Source organism: Bactrocera latifrons, unplaced genomic scaffold, assembly GCF_001853355.1.
Source record: "Bactrocera latifrons isolate USDA-ARS-PBARC rearing strain unplaced genomic scaffold, ASM185335v1 scaffold_114, whole genome shotgun sequence".
NCBI classification, from domain to species: Eukaryota; Metazoa; Arthropoda; class Insecta; order Diptera; family Tephritidae; genus Bactrocera; species Bactrocera latifrons.
Window position 1 is genome coordinate 379,687 of NW_017534564.1, and position 16,937 is coordinate 396,623.

Below are 16,937 nucleotides of genomic sequence, written 5' to 3' on the forward strand. Positions count from 1 at the left end.
TTGGAAGCTCAAGTCCTTCATATATGCAGCTTCTCTGAGCCTTAGAACGACCTTGCAGCAATATATCTTCCGGCAATATCTACGGGTGCTATATGTAGAAAAGCATTAGGTGCTATTGATGACGTAGGCCGCGGTACACTGCAAATGCCGATAGGAGCCTCTCTTTGGATACATTCAAGCTTCTTAGCGACTTTAGACGAATACACCACAGAACATTATTGGTTTCGCTACAGTTTCGCAGACCTAAAACACCACCTTTGTTCCCAACTTTTATCTATAGGTCCTCTACAGCATCGGATGCCTTTTTTACTCTCTCCGCAATATTTGGGTTTCAAGAAAGCTCTCTATCAAAGATAAGCCCAAGGTGTTTTATCTTATCAACATATAGGTGTAAACTTCCGAATCAGGAATAAAAAAGATCCTTCCAGGAATCATGAAGGAGTTGCCGTTAAGAAATCGCCCAAAATGTTGTGGAAGTGATAAGCGGAAGCTGATTTATCACGAGCACGACTATTTTAGTGCCGCAAACTATGCAATGAAGTGAAGTCATCGGATACTTGCTCGATGCGATTCGCCTATCCACTTCTGTTAATGACGATAACTTAAAAGTTTAAGAACCAGCGTTTGAAAATCGGTGTGTTGACATCAGGGGATGTCAGAGAATCTTAGCGTCTCTCATAGGTCGACTCAGCCTTGTTTGGCAAGATTGTTACATTAAGCAATTACATTAAGCAATTGCATCAATTGCCTGTTGAAGTCAAAACTGTCCAAAAATTTAGCGAATACCTCTGTAAAAGGGAGCCTAAGCTGAAAAAAAAAATTCGGTGAAGGTATTAAGGTTTGCGTGTAGCTAGTTACTGGGCAATTTCATCTTCGTGGCGCTTTCGAGGTCATGTTAACGTGATGTTCAATAGGAGCCTAAGCTGAAAAAAAACCAAAATTCGGTGAAGGTATTAAGGTTTGCGTGTAACTAGTTACTGGGCAATTTCATCTTCGTGGCGCTTTCGAGGTCATATTAACGTGATGTTCAACTTATTTGTTTCAGAGTTTTATTTTAATTAGGTTAATCTGGTAGGCCAATGAGCATAGACCAGTTTTTTTTCCCTAACGATAACAGATGTAGTTCAGTTGCTAGGTCAGTCATCCTTTGGGATTGTGGCATCACTATCGGTAACAACACGCATCCACGTAGTCTTGCGAATGAGTGACAAGTGAACAAGAGTTGCTCCACTGTTTCGCTGGTGCAATGCTTTAGATATTTCCTGCAGTCTTCTTGATCTGTCAGCAGTCAGTGAATATCTAGTCACTGTCTCTTCTATCATGTGCCAATAGAAACTAAACTACCTAACCAAACCTAATATCATTTAAAAGCAAAAAAAAGTTTTCCTAGACCCTATATCATGCAATATCGCTTTCCTTCATTTTAAGAAGTTCATACGTAAATGCAGAAGTAATTTGCGAAATTGCTGTTATAAAGTCTTTCATATTTACGCGCGCGCGCACTGTGACAATTGCCACCAATCCTGTGACGGCGACACCGTTAGAGACAGCGGTAGTATAAAAACACCGCAAGACTTCTCGGAGCTCACTTGTGTTATTAATTAATGAAGCCTCATTAAATAGACTCCTAGCCCCCACAAAGACGCACACCTTTCTACTCATAACATACAAACGTGCGCACATAAAGCCACTTGAGGCCACTCAAATACAACAAAGTGGAACTATTGCGCGAGAGAAGTGTGCGCCATGAAGTGCTGTGCCATATGAGACTCCTGGCAGGCATACGTCGCCGCCATACACGTAGGTATATATGTAGCATATACTGCTGACAGCGTGTCGTTCTCGGCAAGTGCGCACGCTGAGCGCTCGAAAGACAGTCAGTCTAAAGCTGTTTGACATTTTGGCTCGCGTTTAGTCCTTCAGTCAGACATATTCGTACATACGTGCTCTGCATGAACTCGTAGGGCGAGGCCAGTGAGCCGCACTTCACTGGCAGTTTTCGCAAATGTTGTTGTTGTACACACTCGCATGTGCCGTTATATGCCTGTGCATAGCTTGTGTGTGCTCACGCGTTCTCAAGGAGTTGTTATCCTTTTTCCTGCGAGCGCTTAAAAACAGTATCTATTTCTGCGCTACAAATATAGCTTCCATGCTCAGCACTTGCAAATATTACAAGCAATTAGAGCGCCACAGCAGCGAATGTGGGATAGTGATAGGGTCGAGCAGGCGGATACGCTTGCTGCTGCTAGGTGGCGCAGTGACATATGGCGACAAGGAGCGCACAGGTGGTGAAGGGGAAAATTGTTTTTAAATTTTACAGAAAGCACTTTACTGACACACACACTCGGACGCTTGTGACCCAGCTAACGAACCTTTGCGCTGGCGAAATGTGAAATGCGAAATGCGAGAGACAAATCGACAATAGATGAAGCGTGTAACTATTACAAAGGGTGCATATTTAAAGCGCGCACTTGTTGGCTGTGCGTGCGCGGGAATGAGTCGAAGGTCTACGGCAACGCTTCCACATATGTGTGCCTATGTGTGTGTGCATTTACACACATGCAAGCGCACAGATAGTTGGGCCAGCAAGCACTTATTGCAAACTATTTTGCATTTTTGCACATTATGCTTGTGCCAGCGCTCGTTCGCCTACATGTACAAGTGGCAAGGTGTGCTCATCTAATGACTGTCGCCGGGTAATGGGTATTGATTGTATTTGGAATACAAATAGCAAAAAGTAAATACAAATGAAGAGCAACAAGCAACAAGCAGCAAGCAGATGGAACACATTGTGAAAACCATTAAAAATTCGCATACTTTTCTCAGTCCAAATAAAGCAACACGACAATATGTCAAGAGATTGGGGGGGATGGGACGTCATGGCGTATACTTGGCACGTTAACAAAGTGATTTGCATATGAGCATAAGTCCAAGTCCAAGCTACCCAGCGGAAAATATTGAATCGCAAAGGGAAGCGCCGATGCTCTACAGCACAACGGCGCACTTAAAGCACACAATGACATGGTGGTGTGGCGTAAAGTTGGCTGCGGCTCAAGTATGCTTATATTGGTAGTTAAGGGTTAAATTTACGAGTCAATATAAATAGTGGAATAGCCAATATCACTGCGTTGCAGCGAACTGCAATAACGGCATATCTTTTGCGCGTCAAGTGTGAGATTAAATTTCAATACTAATATATACTACTATCAGTTTCTCTACAAGTTGCGCACTTTAAAAATGTTCCACTTTAAAAAGTTACTACATAAAAGAGCGAGCCACTCGGCTGAAGTGTGTACCAACTTTGCTTAGGTTGAGGAGGGCTAAAGTGGTGTTTGCGGCTATACTTTTACTACAATTATTTACAACTGACGCACATGAATTTCTCAGAAAAGCAGGAGAAGCAAATAGAAAGTGGGAAAATTACATTTTTCTCTTGAATTAAAATTTTTTGTTGTAGAGTTTTGTATATTTTGTAATCGATTATGGAGTGAGTTGTAAACTCATTCTTAACACAAGAAAACAAGAAATGTTACGGTGACTAGAAAACTAATAATACTCCGTATGGGATTCGAAAACGATAAAAAAATACTAACACCCAGAAGGAAATAACGGCGACCCTATGAAGTATGTACAAGTATAAAAATGATAATCATTATAGTCGATTTGGTTAATTTTTGTATATAAGCGAATTAGTTTCTTAGTTTTTGAGATATCAATCTGAAATTTCGCACACGTCCGTTCGTCCTCAATCTGCCGCTTGTTGGCGGAATTGTTGCTATCCCACTACTGCAGCTTATAGCTACTGCACAAACTGAACGATCCAAATTAATCCTTGCTGTTGTGGGCAAAAAGTAGTAAGACTTCCTTAATTTATATTTTGCTCTTCGAAATATTTTTGGTTCTGGATTGGTATAACGGCCAGTGACATCTATGCCAAATACCACAACAAAATGGTCTTTAGTGTTTAGTATACGCTTGTCTTTTTGAAGTACATAAAGTGCATTCGGCAATTATTGCGAGGAGTGAAACTATTTACCAAAGAAGTTCCACTAAATTTTGTGTGTGGAATGAAATTTCTGGTGCCGAAACATTCAGAATGCTGGAGTAGACCTCCAGCGATAATTGTTTGTCGCGATCAAATGGTTTTGATTGATGCACATCACTCAAAGAAGTTCAATAACGCGTTGAGGACTACCCACGTCCAGGACGGTCATCAAGATGATCAATGATTAATATGTCAATAAAATAAAGGAATTGGTGCAATCGTCAATTAACAGTCCGTTGGAATATCGGAAGAATCAGTGGAAACCACTTGGAAAGATCATTTGGGTTTAAGAAAAGTAAAAGGACGATTGGTTCCAAAGTCACTAAATTTTTGTTTGAAAACACCTTTTCACCACAAGATGTCGCTTATTTGTTGGAATTTTTGATATGTCCTACCATAGCTCATATTATAGTAGCTATATACAAACTGATTGACCAAAATTGAGTCTTTACTACTATGGGCAAAAAATTATAAGACTTTTTAATTTAAAATTCAAGAGGAAACACATCCGTCAAAATATTTCTTTCAAGTTAGGTTTGACTGCCAGTGACATCTGTGCCAAATGTCACGTCAAAATAATCATTAGTGTTTAGTATACGCTTGACTTTCTGAATGAAAATGCATTCGGCGATTTGTAGAATGATTGAGTTATTCAATGCAGAAGTTCCATTAAATTTCGTATGCGGAATTCAAAATGTTGGGAAAGGCGTTGGGTGATAATTGTTTGTCGCAAGCAAGCGTTTTGGATTGGTACAAATAATTCAAAGAGGGTTGAGAGCGCAGTGACGATGTCCATCCACGTTGAACTACGTCCATTACGGTTACCAATATAAACTGATGATCAACACATCAATAAATTAAAGGAATTGGTGCTTGGGAAGCAGTCAGAGATCTTACTAGCATTGTTGGAATATCGGAAGGATCATTTAAAACTATTTTGAAAAATTATTTGCACCTAAGAAAAGTAAAAGCACGATAGATTCCAAAATCACAAAATCAGCGTCACGTTAACGTCTATGAAACAAGGCTTTCCGACTATAGGGATGTCATAAAACGTTTTATTACCGGCGATGAGTCTTGGATCTATGCTTAGGACCCGGAAGTATACGATTAATCGGCCGAATATTGTGACAAAAGTGAGCCGATCCAAAAAAACCAAGTCAAAACAGTTCAAAAATCAAGGTTATTTTCATAGTTTTCTTCGATTATATATGCGACGCAATCCGAATTCCTTTCGACCGGCCATACTGTCAACAAGGAATATTAATTGAGTGTAGTGCATCATTTACGCGAAGCAAATCGTAAAAAAAGGTCGGACAACTCTTGGTTTTTATACCGTCGCAAATTGCATTGATTCTTCGTGAGTTTTCCGCCAATTTTTCAACTAATACCACAACCACCGTATTCGTCTGAATGAGCTCCTTGTAACTTCTGGATATTCAGCAAACTCAAAGGACCGCTGCTGGGAAACCGTTTTGAGTCAACTGAAGACCATAAAAGTGAATCGCTACGCGCCTTGAAGGCTATTCCAGAAACAAGTGTTTCAAGGATTGGAAAAAAGTTTGGCTTGCAAGTATTGGGACCGAGAGGGATTACTGTGAGGGGAACGACATAAATTTTGAAGAACAAATTAAGAATTTTAAAATTATGTTTGAAAACTTACTCTGTTTTGCTTATATATTTGACAAGATATTTATCCTCCATTAAGTTGGGAACAAAAAGCTTTTTCGGAACACGGTTACCCACGAAAGAGAGATGGTCACACGAAGTCGGGTTGAAACTTGTCGACCGCTTACACTTTATACACGACAAAGTAGAGGAAGAGTTTGGAGAAAGAATCGCAAAAGCAAACGACAATCTTATGATTTTCATGTCCTACTTGTATATAAAATAAATGAAAAAGAAATTCATTCTGCCCTCGGATTCTGTTGTATTAATGCTGCAAACACGAAAGAATCGCGTTTATTATTAGACAAATGTTTGAAAGTGTTTGAGACCATCACGAGATGACTAAGTTACTCGAATATGGATAAAGTTTTCGCAGAGGCTTTTGAACGGTGGTGAAAGCTTTCGTTAGCTCGAATAAGTATTTAGAGCCAAACTTAGCAAGTAGTTGATTCTTTATTAAATTGAAATGTGCTGAATAGCGCGGTAAGGCCAATATATTTATCAATTACCCGAACAAAGGGCAGTAGAGAAGTAAAGTGCAAATATACTTATCGTAATGTATTTACTTAGTATAATCGTTTTTCGATTATGCAGTCAAATAAATGGAACACAAAATGCAAATGGAGCGAGTATTTGAATTCCTTCGAAATTATGAAAAAAATGATAACTACAATGAGCAGTAATCCATTGCACTCGCTAAGCAGCGATTCACTTCCGAAAGAATTACGCGCTCGAGCGGTCAAAGTTGCCGTATGTACCCATTTGTAAGAGCCATAAACGAGTTACGTAATGTGCATGTGTACCTATATACCATACATGAAATACAATAATATTAATGAATATGAGATTTATTTCACCACTGGGAATACGAAACCCACTGGGAATGAAGAATAGCAGGACTTGCGAATGGACAGACAATCAACACAAATAGACAGCTTGGCTGACAGGAAAACAAATAGTCGTAGATGTACCTATACTTACACATATATATACACATGTACATACATATGTTTGTAGTTGCATATATATTATTATATATTTTTCGCGAATCACAAATTTTGTTTGTTTTTCCATAGGTGTTGTGTGTTTTCCATTGTAGACTTTGTAAATATGAGTATATATTTACATACTATGGAGGTGTGTATATGTTTATGTGTACTTTTAACAAATGAACAAAATTTCATAAAATCGTTAAGAATGGAGGAAAGCGGTGTTTGCGGGTAGTTTGTACCGGTGCGCAAAGATGAAAGCATTTCCATTTATTTTGGTTAAGTAAATAATATTTTGCTAATGATAATAATTGTTGGAATTTCCTAAACTTTGTTACATCACTACATGCGCCAAAATTAGCACAGATTATATAAGCAAAAGCTTTCATAATTAACCGCAAAGTGTAAATGTGTAATTTTAATTGATTAGTAGTGCTTTGGTGCTAACGGTTGTACTTTTTATAATAACCTCTTTTTAGCAGATTACGCGTGATTCGTGTCAAGCTGTCATGTTATTTCTGTTCAGTATTGCTTGGCATTTCATCATGGAAAGTCTTACGCTTGAACAACTACAAACCGTACAATTTTTTACAAAATGCCACGTACTGTAAAGAATGAGTTTCGCACGCTTCGCTCAACTTATGGTCAACATAAAAGGCCTATTGAGCGTACTATTTGCAACACCATCACCCATCTTGAATAACATTCGACCGAATAGACTGCGACTAGCACGCAGTAAAGAAAATATAGCAGCAGTAGCTGAGAGTGTACATGAAGTTCGTGGATGGTCGGGTCGGCGCCATTTGCAGCAACTCGGCTCGTCGTATGTAACGGTTTGACAAATTTTACGTCGAGATTTGGAAATGGAATCTTGGGCAAGAAGTGAAACCGGATCTTCCAGAGTGACATTGTTTCGCTCTTGAAGCTCATTGTCGGCTTTTGAATAGTTCCAAGAAGATGTGGAGTTTTCGACCCAAACTTTGTTCAGCACTGAGACCCATTTCTGGCTTAATGGGTATGTAAACAAGCAAAATTGTCGCATTTGGGGCGAAGAACAACCTGGAGAGATACAAGAGCTACCATTTCGCCATGATAACCGACTATTTGATGCCGAAAATTGAAGGTCGTGATCTCAACGATATTTGCTTTCAACAAGATGGCGCCACTTCCCATACATCGCATCAATCAATGGATTTATTGAGAGAATACTTTGGTGAGCAGATAATTTTACGTTTAGGATAGGTTTATTGACCCAGAAGATCTTGTGATATTACACCGTAAGTTTTTTTCCTGTGGGAATATGTAAAGACAAAAGTCGCGGCTATTATTTGAAAGAAATATTCTTCAAAAAATGTATTTTTTAATTTATTTATCAAAGAATGTTGTTTTAAATGATAATAAACATTCCCTATTGGATTTAACGTTTATGTGTTTTTTCTTTAAAAAATACTCGAGTTGGCTGATCCTTTAAAAAACCTAAAAACCAGGTTACTGAAATTTTTCATTTAAATTTAGTTTATGTAAAGAACAACACTCTTCTTTCCATTTTCCGACCCCAGAGAGCTAAGATATTATACAACACCTATAGGTTATAAAGTCTGACTTGGTCTTCAGGCCAATCGTTTGGAGACCATGTATGAAATGCGTTTGTTGAATTTCTGAAGATTGTAGATATATATACATGGTGAATAGTCTAAGACCTCATATTACGAATATTCAGTTACTCTTGTAATTATTAGGTATATTGATATCGCATTTGGTAGCAACCTTCATTGCCATAAATTTTGAGGATTTTCCCAACTGGGTCGTGGGCTGTTCGCGCATATTAACAATCGTTGGTATATTGACGTTGATGGCGAGGATTATGATGTTGATGGAATCACAATTTTTACGATTGTGTTTTTTCCACCATTTTTATTTTGGCGCTGAAAAGTAATTTGTGCAAGTATATCCCTAGAAACTTAAGTTAGTATGTGCGCATGGAGACATATGTATGAATGTATATAAAGGTGTGCATATGCCAAAAATATCAGAGGAAGGGTATATATGTACATATGAAGGTGCATATGTGTGTGTGTGCTGTCATGACAATTGTGCTCACTCGAAAGTAGTTAAATATAAGTTGCTATGGAAATTTACAATTCCTTTTTTTTTCAGCATTCGGCGCTATAAAGTTCTTCATGTTTCTAGCTGGAGCTGTTCGACTTTTCACTTTTTCATTTATAAAATGGCATATAAACGATACATTGGCTGGGTGCTATGGCAATCTGCAGATTTCAAGGCGCCTAAGTATTTGAATATATATATATATATAGACATATCACATAGAAAAGAGGCACACTAATTATTTGTGTTTGTGTGTCGAAGCCCGTATAAAAGTATACAGTTAGTACTGTAGTGAAACTAGCGCTCGTGCGTTAATGCTCCTGTCTATCAGCTTATTTTATGAAGGTGCACTAGGCACACCACACACTAGTCCTTTACATGGCAACCTATGCACACATCTACGGGAATGTGTGTGTATGTGATTACTATTTACTGTCATTGCTCGGCTGTTGGTGGCGTTTGTGCTAATTTATGTGCTCATGTTAATTGACAGCTTAATTTCCTTGACAAATGCGATTTGCGGCTCCTTTTGAGGTGCCCTGTTGAAACATGCCCACAAAGATGGCGCATTCGACGCAGAGCAACGAAGCCACAGCTTGAATGCACGCGCCAAAGCTAAAGAAAAGAATACAAAGCAAAAGAACTTAAGTGGAAACTAAAGAAAGCACAAGCAATAGAACCGCAAAGGGCTGCGTGTCTGAGACTACTTATGTGGCTGAATGCACAGTGTAGAAAGTAGAATTATAAACCACACGTTGGGCTTGCATGCATGTGTGTTTGTGCAGGTGTAAGAGTAAATGCGTATGTATTAGTACGGCCCTTTTGCAAAAAGATGGGAAAAGTTTTCATAGACCAACCGCAGCGCCTCTCACACCTGCGGCGCCGATCACTACAAATTATTTTAATACCTTTTAACTCAAAAACAAACACATAAACCCCCGTTAAAATTTGCACACACACACACACACACACACAGATATAAGCAGTCACACAAACGCTCACGCCCAACACATTAGTTGTCAATATAATTCTCAGCTTGTATTTTTCTTCTTGCTTAAGTACACACGCATTGTTGGTCTTTATTTATATTTACTCTTTCGCTTTGTGTTCTACTTGAGGTTCCAAGCATATGTCGTAAAGGGGCTGGTTCGACAACAGTGTAATGTCACCGATAAGAATCTCGGGAAATCGACACCCACCTTGAAAACAAGAAAAACTTGTCTGAGAGCCGTAAGAAAGCAGCCAAACAAACACACTTTTACTGCACGACTGACTTTAGCAAACAAGAGTCGTGTGTAGATGTGTGTGCGTGTGAACGTATTACGTTTAAGCTATTATATTTTTTCAAGTTTCAAATGCAAGCATATGTCTTCCTGTGTGTTTGTGCATCGCCTCTTGGCCTTTCTCTTCCTGTTTCTTTGCTTCTTTTCCCAACACTCGCATAGCAATTTGCGTTTCCGCTTTACACGAGGTTGAAGCAGAAATCCTTTGTGAGAATTTATTCTGACAAGTATTTAATTTAGAGTTTCCTCTAAAAGTGCCAGCAAGGATTACGAGTGCCAAAACCGACTTCAAATATTCCTTGCTGTGGAATGACTTAACTAGGTATTTGGTAGTTGAAGAAAATTATAAAATATATGAAAGAGAAATGCGTGTAAAGAGTCGAGTTTTAAATATTTAAATGGAGATTTAAGAGTTAAGTAGAACTTTTGGGTTTTTAACCGCTTTGGTAAGAGCAGAAGTTTTCAAACATTTCTTATAAAATTTTATTAAAAATATCTGAATTAAATCTAGTTTTTTTACAAAGGCATGAAAAGTTACTATAAGTAATATTTATGAAATATATCTGATAGATGTTGAAATAACATTCTTCTTAAGGGGTTATATTCAGTTTGAATTTGATTCTTGTTATATTATTTTTTTAATATAAATATATTTAAGGATACACACTAAAAATTTCCTATCGTTCTGGTGAATATTACACTCAAGTTATACTCAATTTTGAAAAGGCGTTTAAGCGTGCTTGGAAATGGTGTTTTCAAAGTCGGTGTCCAACATTACTTGAAAATGTTAAGCAGAATAGTCTCAAATTCATATTTTTTCACCAACAAATAATTTTTTATAAATAATAAAAAGCTGAAATTTTGTCAAAAATCCATTTTTTTAAACCCCCACTTTTCAAACAAATCTTTTTACATCGATACCATTGGCCATAACAACCGCGCCGTAAGTTCTGCTTTCTCTAAGTTGGACAAAGAAACGAAGCAATTGGGTCTGGTAGAGAACGAGGGTAAGACAAAATATCTCCCATCATCAAACAAACAGACCTCGCACTGGTGCCTTTGCGTACATGTCACTGTTGACAGTCGTACCTTTGAAGTCGTAGATAACTTCGTCTATATTGGAACCAGCATTAACACCAACAACAACGCCAGACAGCATTGTTGGCCAGAACGACGGACTGAGTAGGTAATTGGAAATAAAGTCCTCTCTCGACGAACAAAAACCAAACTCTATAAGTCACTCATTATTCCCGTCCTGCTATATGGTGCGAACATCTGATGAGTCGGCGTTAGAGAGAGAGGTTCTGCGGAGGTTATGGTAATTTGGGTAACAGCGAATCCCGATGTCGATGCAGTTTTTTATGTCATAAAAGGGTATACAATTATCTTTATCTTGGTTTTCCTCGGTCAGGCTGTATAAAAGCCATATGCCACAGTGGTCGGATCTGAACAATTTGTTCGTTGGTTGTTCCCCTGTCTTGGACAACAATCTAGGCCGAATTTCATAAAGATATCTCATTAAATAAATAGTTTGCCACAAGAAAATGATTTTGATTCAGTTTGTATATCAGTTTTCTGCTAAAGCAGACCAAGATCGGCGGTACCGACAATTAGCTACTTGGGAAGAAGAGAATGTGTGCAAAATTTCAGTTCAGTAACTCAAAATCTGAACTTGTTCGCGAATATATAGACAGACACACGAACATTGGTAACTAATACCAGGTGGTCACTCCGATCGTTTGTAGCTATATTCTTACTGGGTATTGCAAATTTAGGGTAAAAATTTAACCTTTAAATCTCCCAAACATAAATTCAAAAAAAATTGGGCCTTGTTTATTGCAAGTTGCGAAATTATATGAGAAGTTTTCGCACTCAACAAAGAACCGTAAAGAGCTTATATTTCAACCATTTTCAAATTACGTAAAAGGTATTTGATGGTGTGGATAGTAGACGATTTTTCAGTAGAATACTATTTTGTTGAACAACATAAACGCGTACATGCATATGCTTTACTGACTTTAGAAAATTACTAAATTTCATTATTTATATAAATTATAAATTTATAACTATAAATCATTTTCTAAAACAAGAAACAGTTATTAAAAACATAAATTGTAATCTATTATATTAAGTAGTGATTTTTGCTGTGATTTTTTTATACGCTTAACCATACAAAAGCTCCAAATATCACAAATTCTCATGTGATAGGTGTCATGATTGCGAATATTATAGTATTTGCATATGAAACCTCAACCCACGATTATTTATCGTTATATTCGGATTGGATTAATTTTACATTTTATTATATCACACAATTATTTTATTATATCATCATAACTACAACGATATCATTGCGTAAAGTTACTTAAATTGGCTATACTCCAAACTGAGTTATTAAACCTTTAGGGCGAACCACTTGATTTAAGGTTGTTTTTATTGTTAAAGTGGGAGAAAAACTATCCCAAATAATTTCTGACATGATATTTCCTGTCAGTCAACAGTCCTTGATCTGATACCTCCGCTTCGGTTACATAGACCGAATTGTCGTGGGAACAGTTTGCTTTTCAGTATTATTCACACTATAAATATTCACTGAAATGAATGACTGATTATAAAGTATTTTTTTTTATTTTGTTTAAACACTATCTAAATCATGGGTACGAAATTTTCCAACCAGATGATTTAAAACTAAATTGTTGTTTGAATATATATACAAGTTCTTAGCATATGTTATATTATTTGCACTGTTTATAAAACTTTACTATGAGCAAAAACCCAATTTATAGCGTTCAATTTTATAGAGCCATAAATAAGCTTTGCCTCCGCGTATATTTATCTATTGTTTTTGTCATGAAAAACCTTCAATTTATTCGCAAATTGATTTTACTTGATTGAATGTCGACATTTAGCTTTTATAGGTGCCTTGGAATCTATTTTAAAGATTGTTTAGTGATCGGGTAATCCAACTGTAAAGTTTGCTACGTATTCAAGAATTATATATCTTGGATATATTTTTAAATGTTTTTTATTTCTATGTACATAGTTTGCCTTTTAATTTTCGTGTAATTTACCTGTAAAATACTTTAAGGGGTTACAGGGGTTTACGGATTTCAAAAAAATCGATTTTTTATTTTCTTATTAAATACTACGACACCTCTAGAATATTGTTCCAAATTTTCAAGTGGATCCGTAGAAACAGTTTTAGAGATACAACCATGACAACTTGTGCGCTCAGTAGCTGGGCTAAGTGCGCTGTTTTAAAGGCGTTTTTCTTGAAGTCCGTTGGCAAGATTTCTCGAGAATTAGTCAACCGATCTTCATGAAATTTTGTACAGGTCTTTGAGATACAATTCTTAAAGACTTGGATGAAAGATTTTTTTCGACTATTTGAAAAAAATATCGCGAAATTTTCACTGAATTTTTAATTTTTTTGTAAAAATGTGTACCAAAAATCCAGTTTTCAGTATTTTTTTCCTTCGTACGAGTTCTAAGTTAACGTTTTAATTAAAACACGTTTTTTCTTCACTTTAGATGATTCCGTAATTAGTTTTCCTGCCAACGCGGGCACATTTTTAGCCGAGGGGTTACCGGAAAGAGCGTCGCAATGGCCGAGTTTAAAATATTTTTTCGCAAAAATTACAGAATTTCTTTGTTCATGTAACAATTTGTGTATGTTAACAACAAAAAAATTCTGGTAAAATGCTTGATTTTTTAAATGAAAAAAATTTTTGAAAAGAGGCTTTTTTTATCAGACGAAATCAATGTAACCCCTTAAGAATTCAAGAATTATAAACTTGGTAGCTTACTTTCAAAACTTTCTTTAATTTTAGAAATCTTTCCTTTTAACAAATTTAAATATGTATAAAGCAGCGTATGGTTTTTGTACTAGTTTTCTACTTTTCTTTATATATTTGCATATTTGTTTTGTATATTTGTACATACGTTTGCATTTTGTCTTTCAAGGGCACTCAAGAATCGTGTTTCTTTCAAGCATGACTTATGAATAATTGTTATTATTTATTTGTGTTTAGGCAGCTTTAATGAAGTTTTTAAATTTTTTGTTTTATTTATTTATTTTTTTTTTTTAAATTTTTATTGTGTTGTTTTTATCTGCAAATTTTATAACTTTTTTCAATTTTCAGTTCATTTCTGCGATTCTCGCTGAAAACTCATTAAACTAGCTGTTCTGGGTCCACGTTTACTAACGGCTGTCCACAATTCAGCATACAGAAGTTGCAAGCACAAGTGTACATACATATGTGCTTTGCGCTTATTTGCTTATGTTTCTGTATTTATGGTTTGTGTGTTTGTATAAGCGTATGTATTTTAAAATATTGCAACTTAGCAAAAAAATATACACACAATTAGTGCGAATTTTCTTTCACCACAATTTCAGTCGCGTTTTTCGCTTTTCTTAAGACTTTTAGTGCCAACCGATTCATCCTTTCTTATTCATATGTATATATTTATATATATGTATGTATAATATGTATATTTGCAGCGTAGACTATTTACATTGTGTGTTTTGTAAAACTGTGTATTATGCACTTTGCACTGGGCGCTTTTTAAATCACTTTAAAATTGATTTATTTCAAAGAAAATTTGCACTGTGTCTCAAGAAAAAAAAAATCGCAAAAGGAAGACACGCGGATAAATGGAAAATGCAAAATGTAAAATCACCCGAAATTCGTAATAATATTGACGAAATTATCGGAATACCAAGAGTAAATGGGATTAGCCACCAATCGGGTTGGATTATAGCTGAGTGAGTGAGCGTTGCCGCCGATTGACGTTGGGACTTGCGGCTATAAATTTGTATTGTTATGGTTGCTAAATGTTCAACACATTATTAAAAATGTATATACATATGTGGGTATGTGTATATGTGTATATGTTTATATGTATATGTATGTATATATCGTATGCATGTATAGCGCTTATTTTTTGCACCATGTCATAAATAAATGGTTGCTATTGTTGCTTTCAGCGTTTAGCCAACAATTGATTAACACGTTCCAAAGGCACACTTGAATGGCATTAACGGCATACGGCTACATACATATGTACATACGAATGGATAAGTGGCCTATATGTATGTATGTATGTATATGACTGCACATGCATATATGTATGCATGAATGGATGTATGTATGAGCACGCAGTCATCGAGCAGCCACTCAATCACGAAAGAAACATTTTCAGAATCATTTATTTTAACTAATTGGGGGAAATTGCAATATTTCTATTATATTTAAGTGGACTTTAATTGAAATGGAATTGCCAGACGCTGTCGTTGTTGAATGCTGTTGTTGATACTCATTGTTGTTGTTATTGTTGTAAGCCTATAATGAATTAATTTCTGCTTTCCCCATGCATACCGCTACACACACACACGCTTCAAAATACAAACGCCAATATGAAATCAATTCAAATCGTTAACGCCTGGTGATTATTCGTTTCGCACCTTTTTGAAATAATAATAAAAAATTGTTTATACACGCAAAAACGACGAACTGTAATATTTAGTGCCGTTTTTAATACCGTTTTTTACGCTACTCTGCCAGCGGAACAGTTGTCTCTTCGACTTTTTTAATTTTTTTTTTGTTATTATTGCTATTGTTGTTGTTATAATTTACGAATTTTCATATGCGTATATGCTCTTCTGATTTATTAAAATTTTTGCAAATTATATGTGTATTGCCATTGCAGTATTAGAATATGATTTTTAATTAGTAAACACAACAAAAAAATTAAGAAGCGTAGCGCTACTTTTCTCCGTTAAGTTTTGCGAATCATCAGTCGACACCGGTTGTTGTTTTACTACTGTTGAGTGAAATTTTCGCAACGAAAACGAAAATTAAAACGATAACGAAATTGAAAATGAAACAACAATTACAACAACTACTGCTGTACACACACGCGCAACAGCCACCAGCGCGCTACTCATTCATCCACCCACTAAGAATCAGCTAGTGGCAGCAGTAAATAAAAGCCGCCTGTGCGAGTGTGTGTGTGTAAGTATATTTGCGAAGCCGAAGTCGTCACACACACACACGCATACACAGTAGCACAGAGTGGCGGAGAGTCGAGTAGCGAGAATAGAACGGCAAACAGCACTCAGCACAGCGCCACTGCAGCACGCAGCGTTGCTACGGAGGGCAGGACACGACGAAGTGCGGCGTATCGAAGGCCGATTGCGAAAGCGTCAATGGGCCAGTAGTAGAAACGTAACAACAGCAACAGTAAAGGCAACAGCGACAATAACAAAAACAATAACAACATAAACAGCAACAACACGCACGGAGAAAAAAGACGTCGGGAATAGCAGCAGCAACAACAATGCAGCGCCTAAGCGTACAACTTGAAACACAACATACAGCGCATTTATCGGTAGTATACTAACAACAACAACAAGTGCGTTTCGTCTATAAATACAAGTGCCAAGTGGGAGATGCGACCAGACAATGCAGTCGCTATAAGGCAAGGGGAAAATGATGGCCAGAATATTATGAGCACTCAAGCAGGAGGCAAGTTGGCATGGCAGAAAAGCAAAGCACTCAGTTAGTCAGTCATGCATATGACTATGCCACCACGATTTTATGTAAGCTACATACTCGTCATAGTCGAACATATGTTATGTACGAAACACAAATAAATATAAGTACGTGCAGCTGTAGTAGAGTTGCCACTTTAGTGAGTTTCGCCAAGATTTGTGGGCGCTCTTAAATTCTTGTAATTTGATTAATTTGCTAGTAGAAAGAGTATTTTCGTATTTCTAATCAAACTTCAAAATTTTTTGTCACTTTTCCAATAGAGACATTATTCCTTTCATAAGCTTCTCTTGAA

General features: G+C 36.7%; 1 protein-coding gene across 2 annotated transcripts in view; it reads right to left on the reverse strand.

Moving 5' to 3' along the window:
- LOC108975753 (potassium voltage-gated channel subfamily KQT member 4) overlaps positions 1-15,894 on the reverse strand; it is a 59,791-nt gene extending 43,897 nt beyond the window's left edge. Inside the window, exon 1 of one of the 2 annotated variants that reach the window (XM_018944489.1) lies at positions 15,633-15,894. The gene's annotated coding sequence lies outside the window, so the exon portion shown is untranslated. The other variant, XM_018944514.1, reaches the window with a different exon arrangement.
- Positions 15,895-16,937: the final 1,043 nt, after the last annotated feature.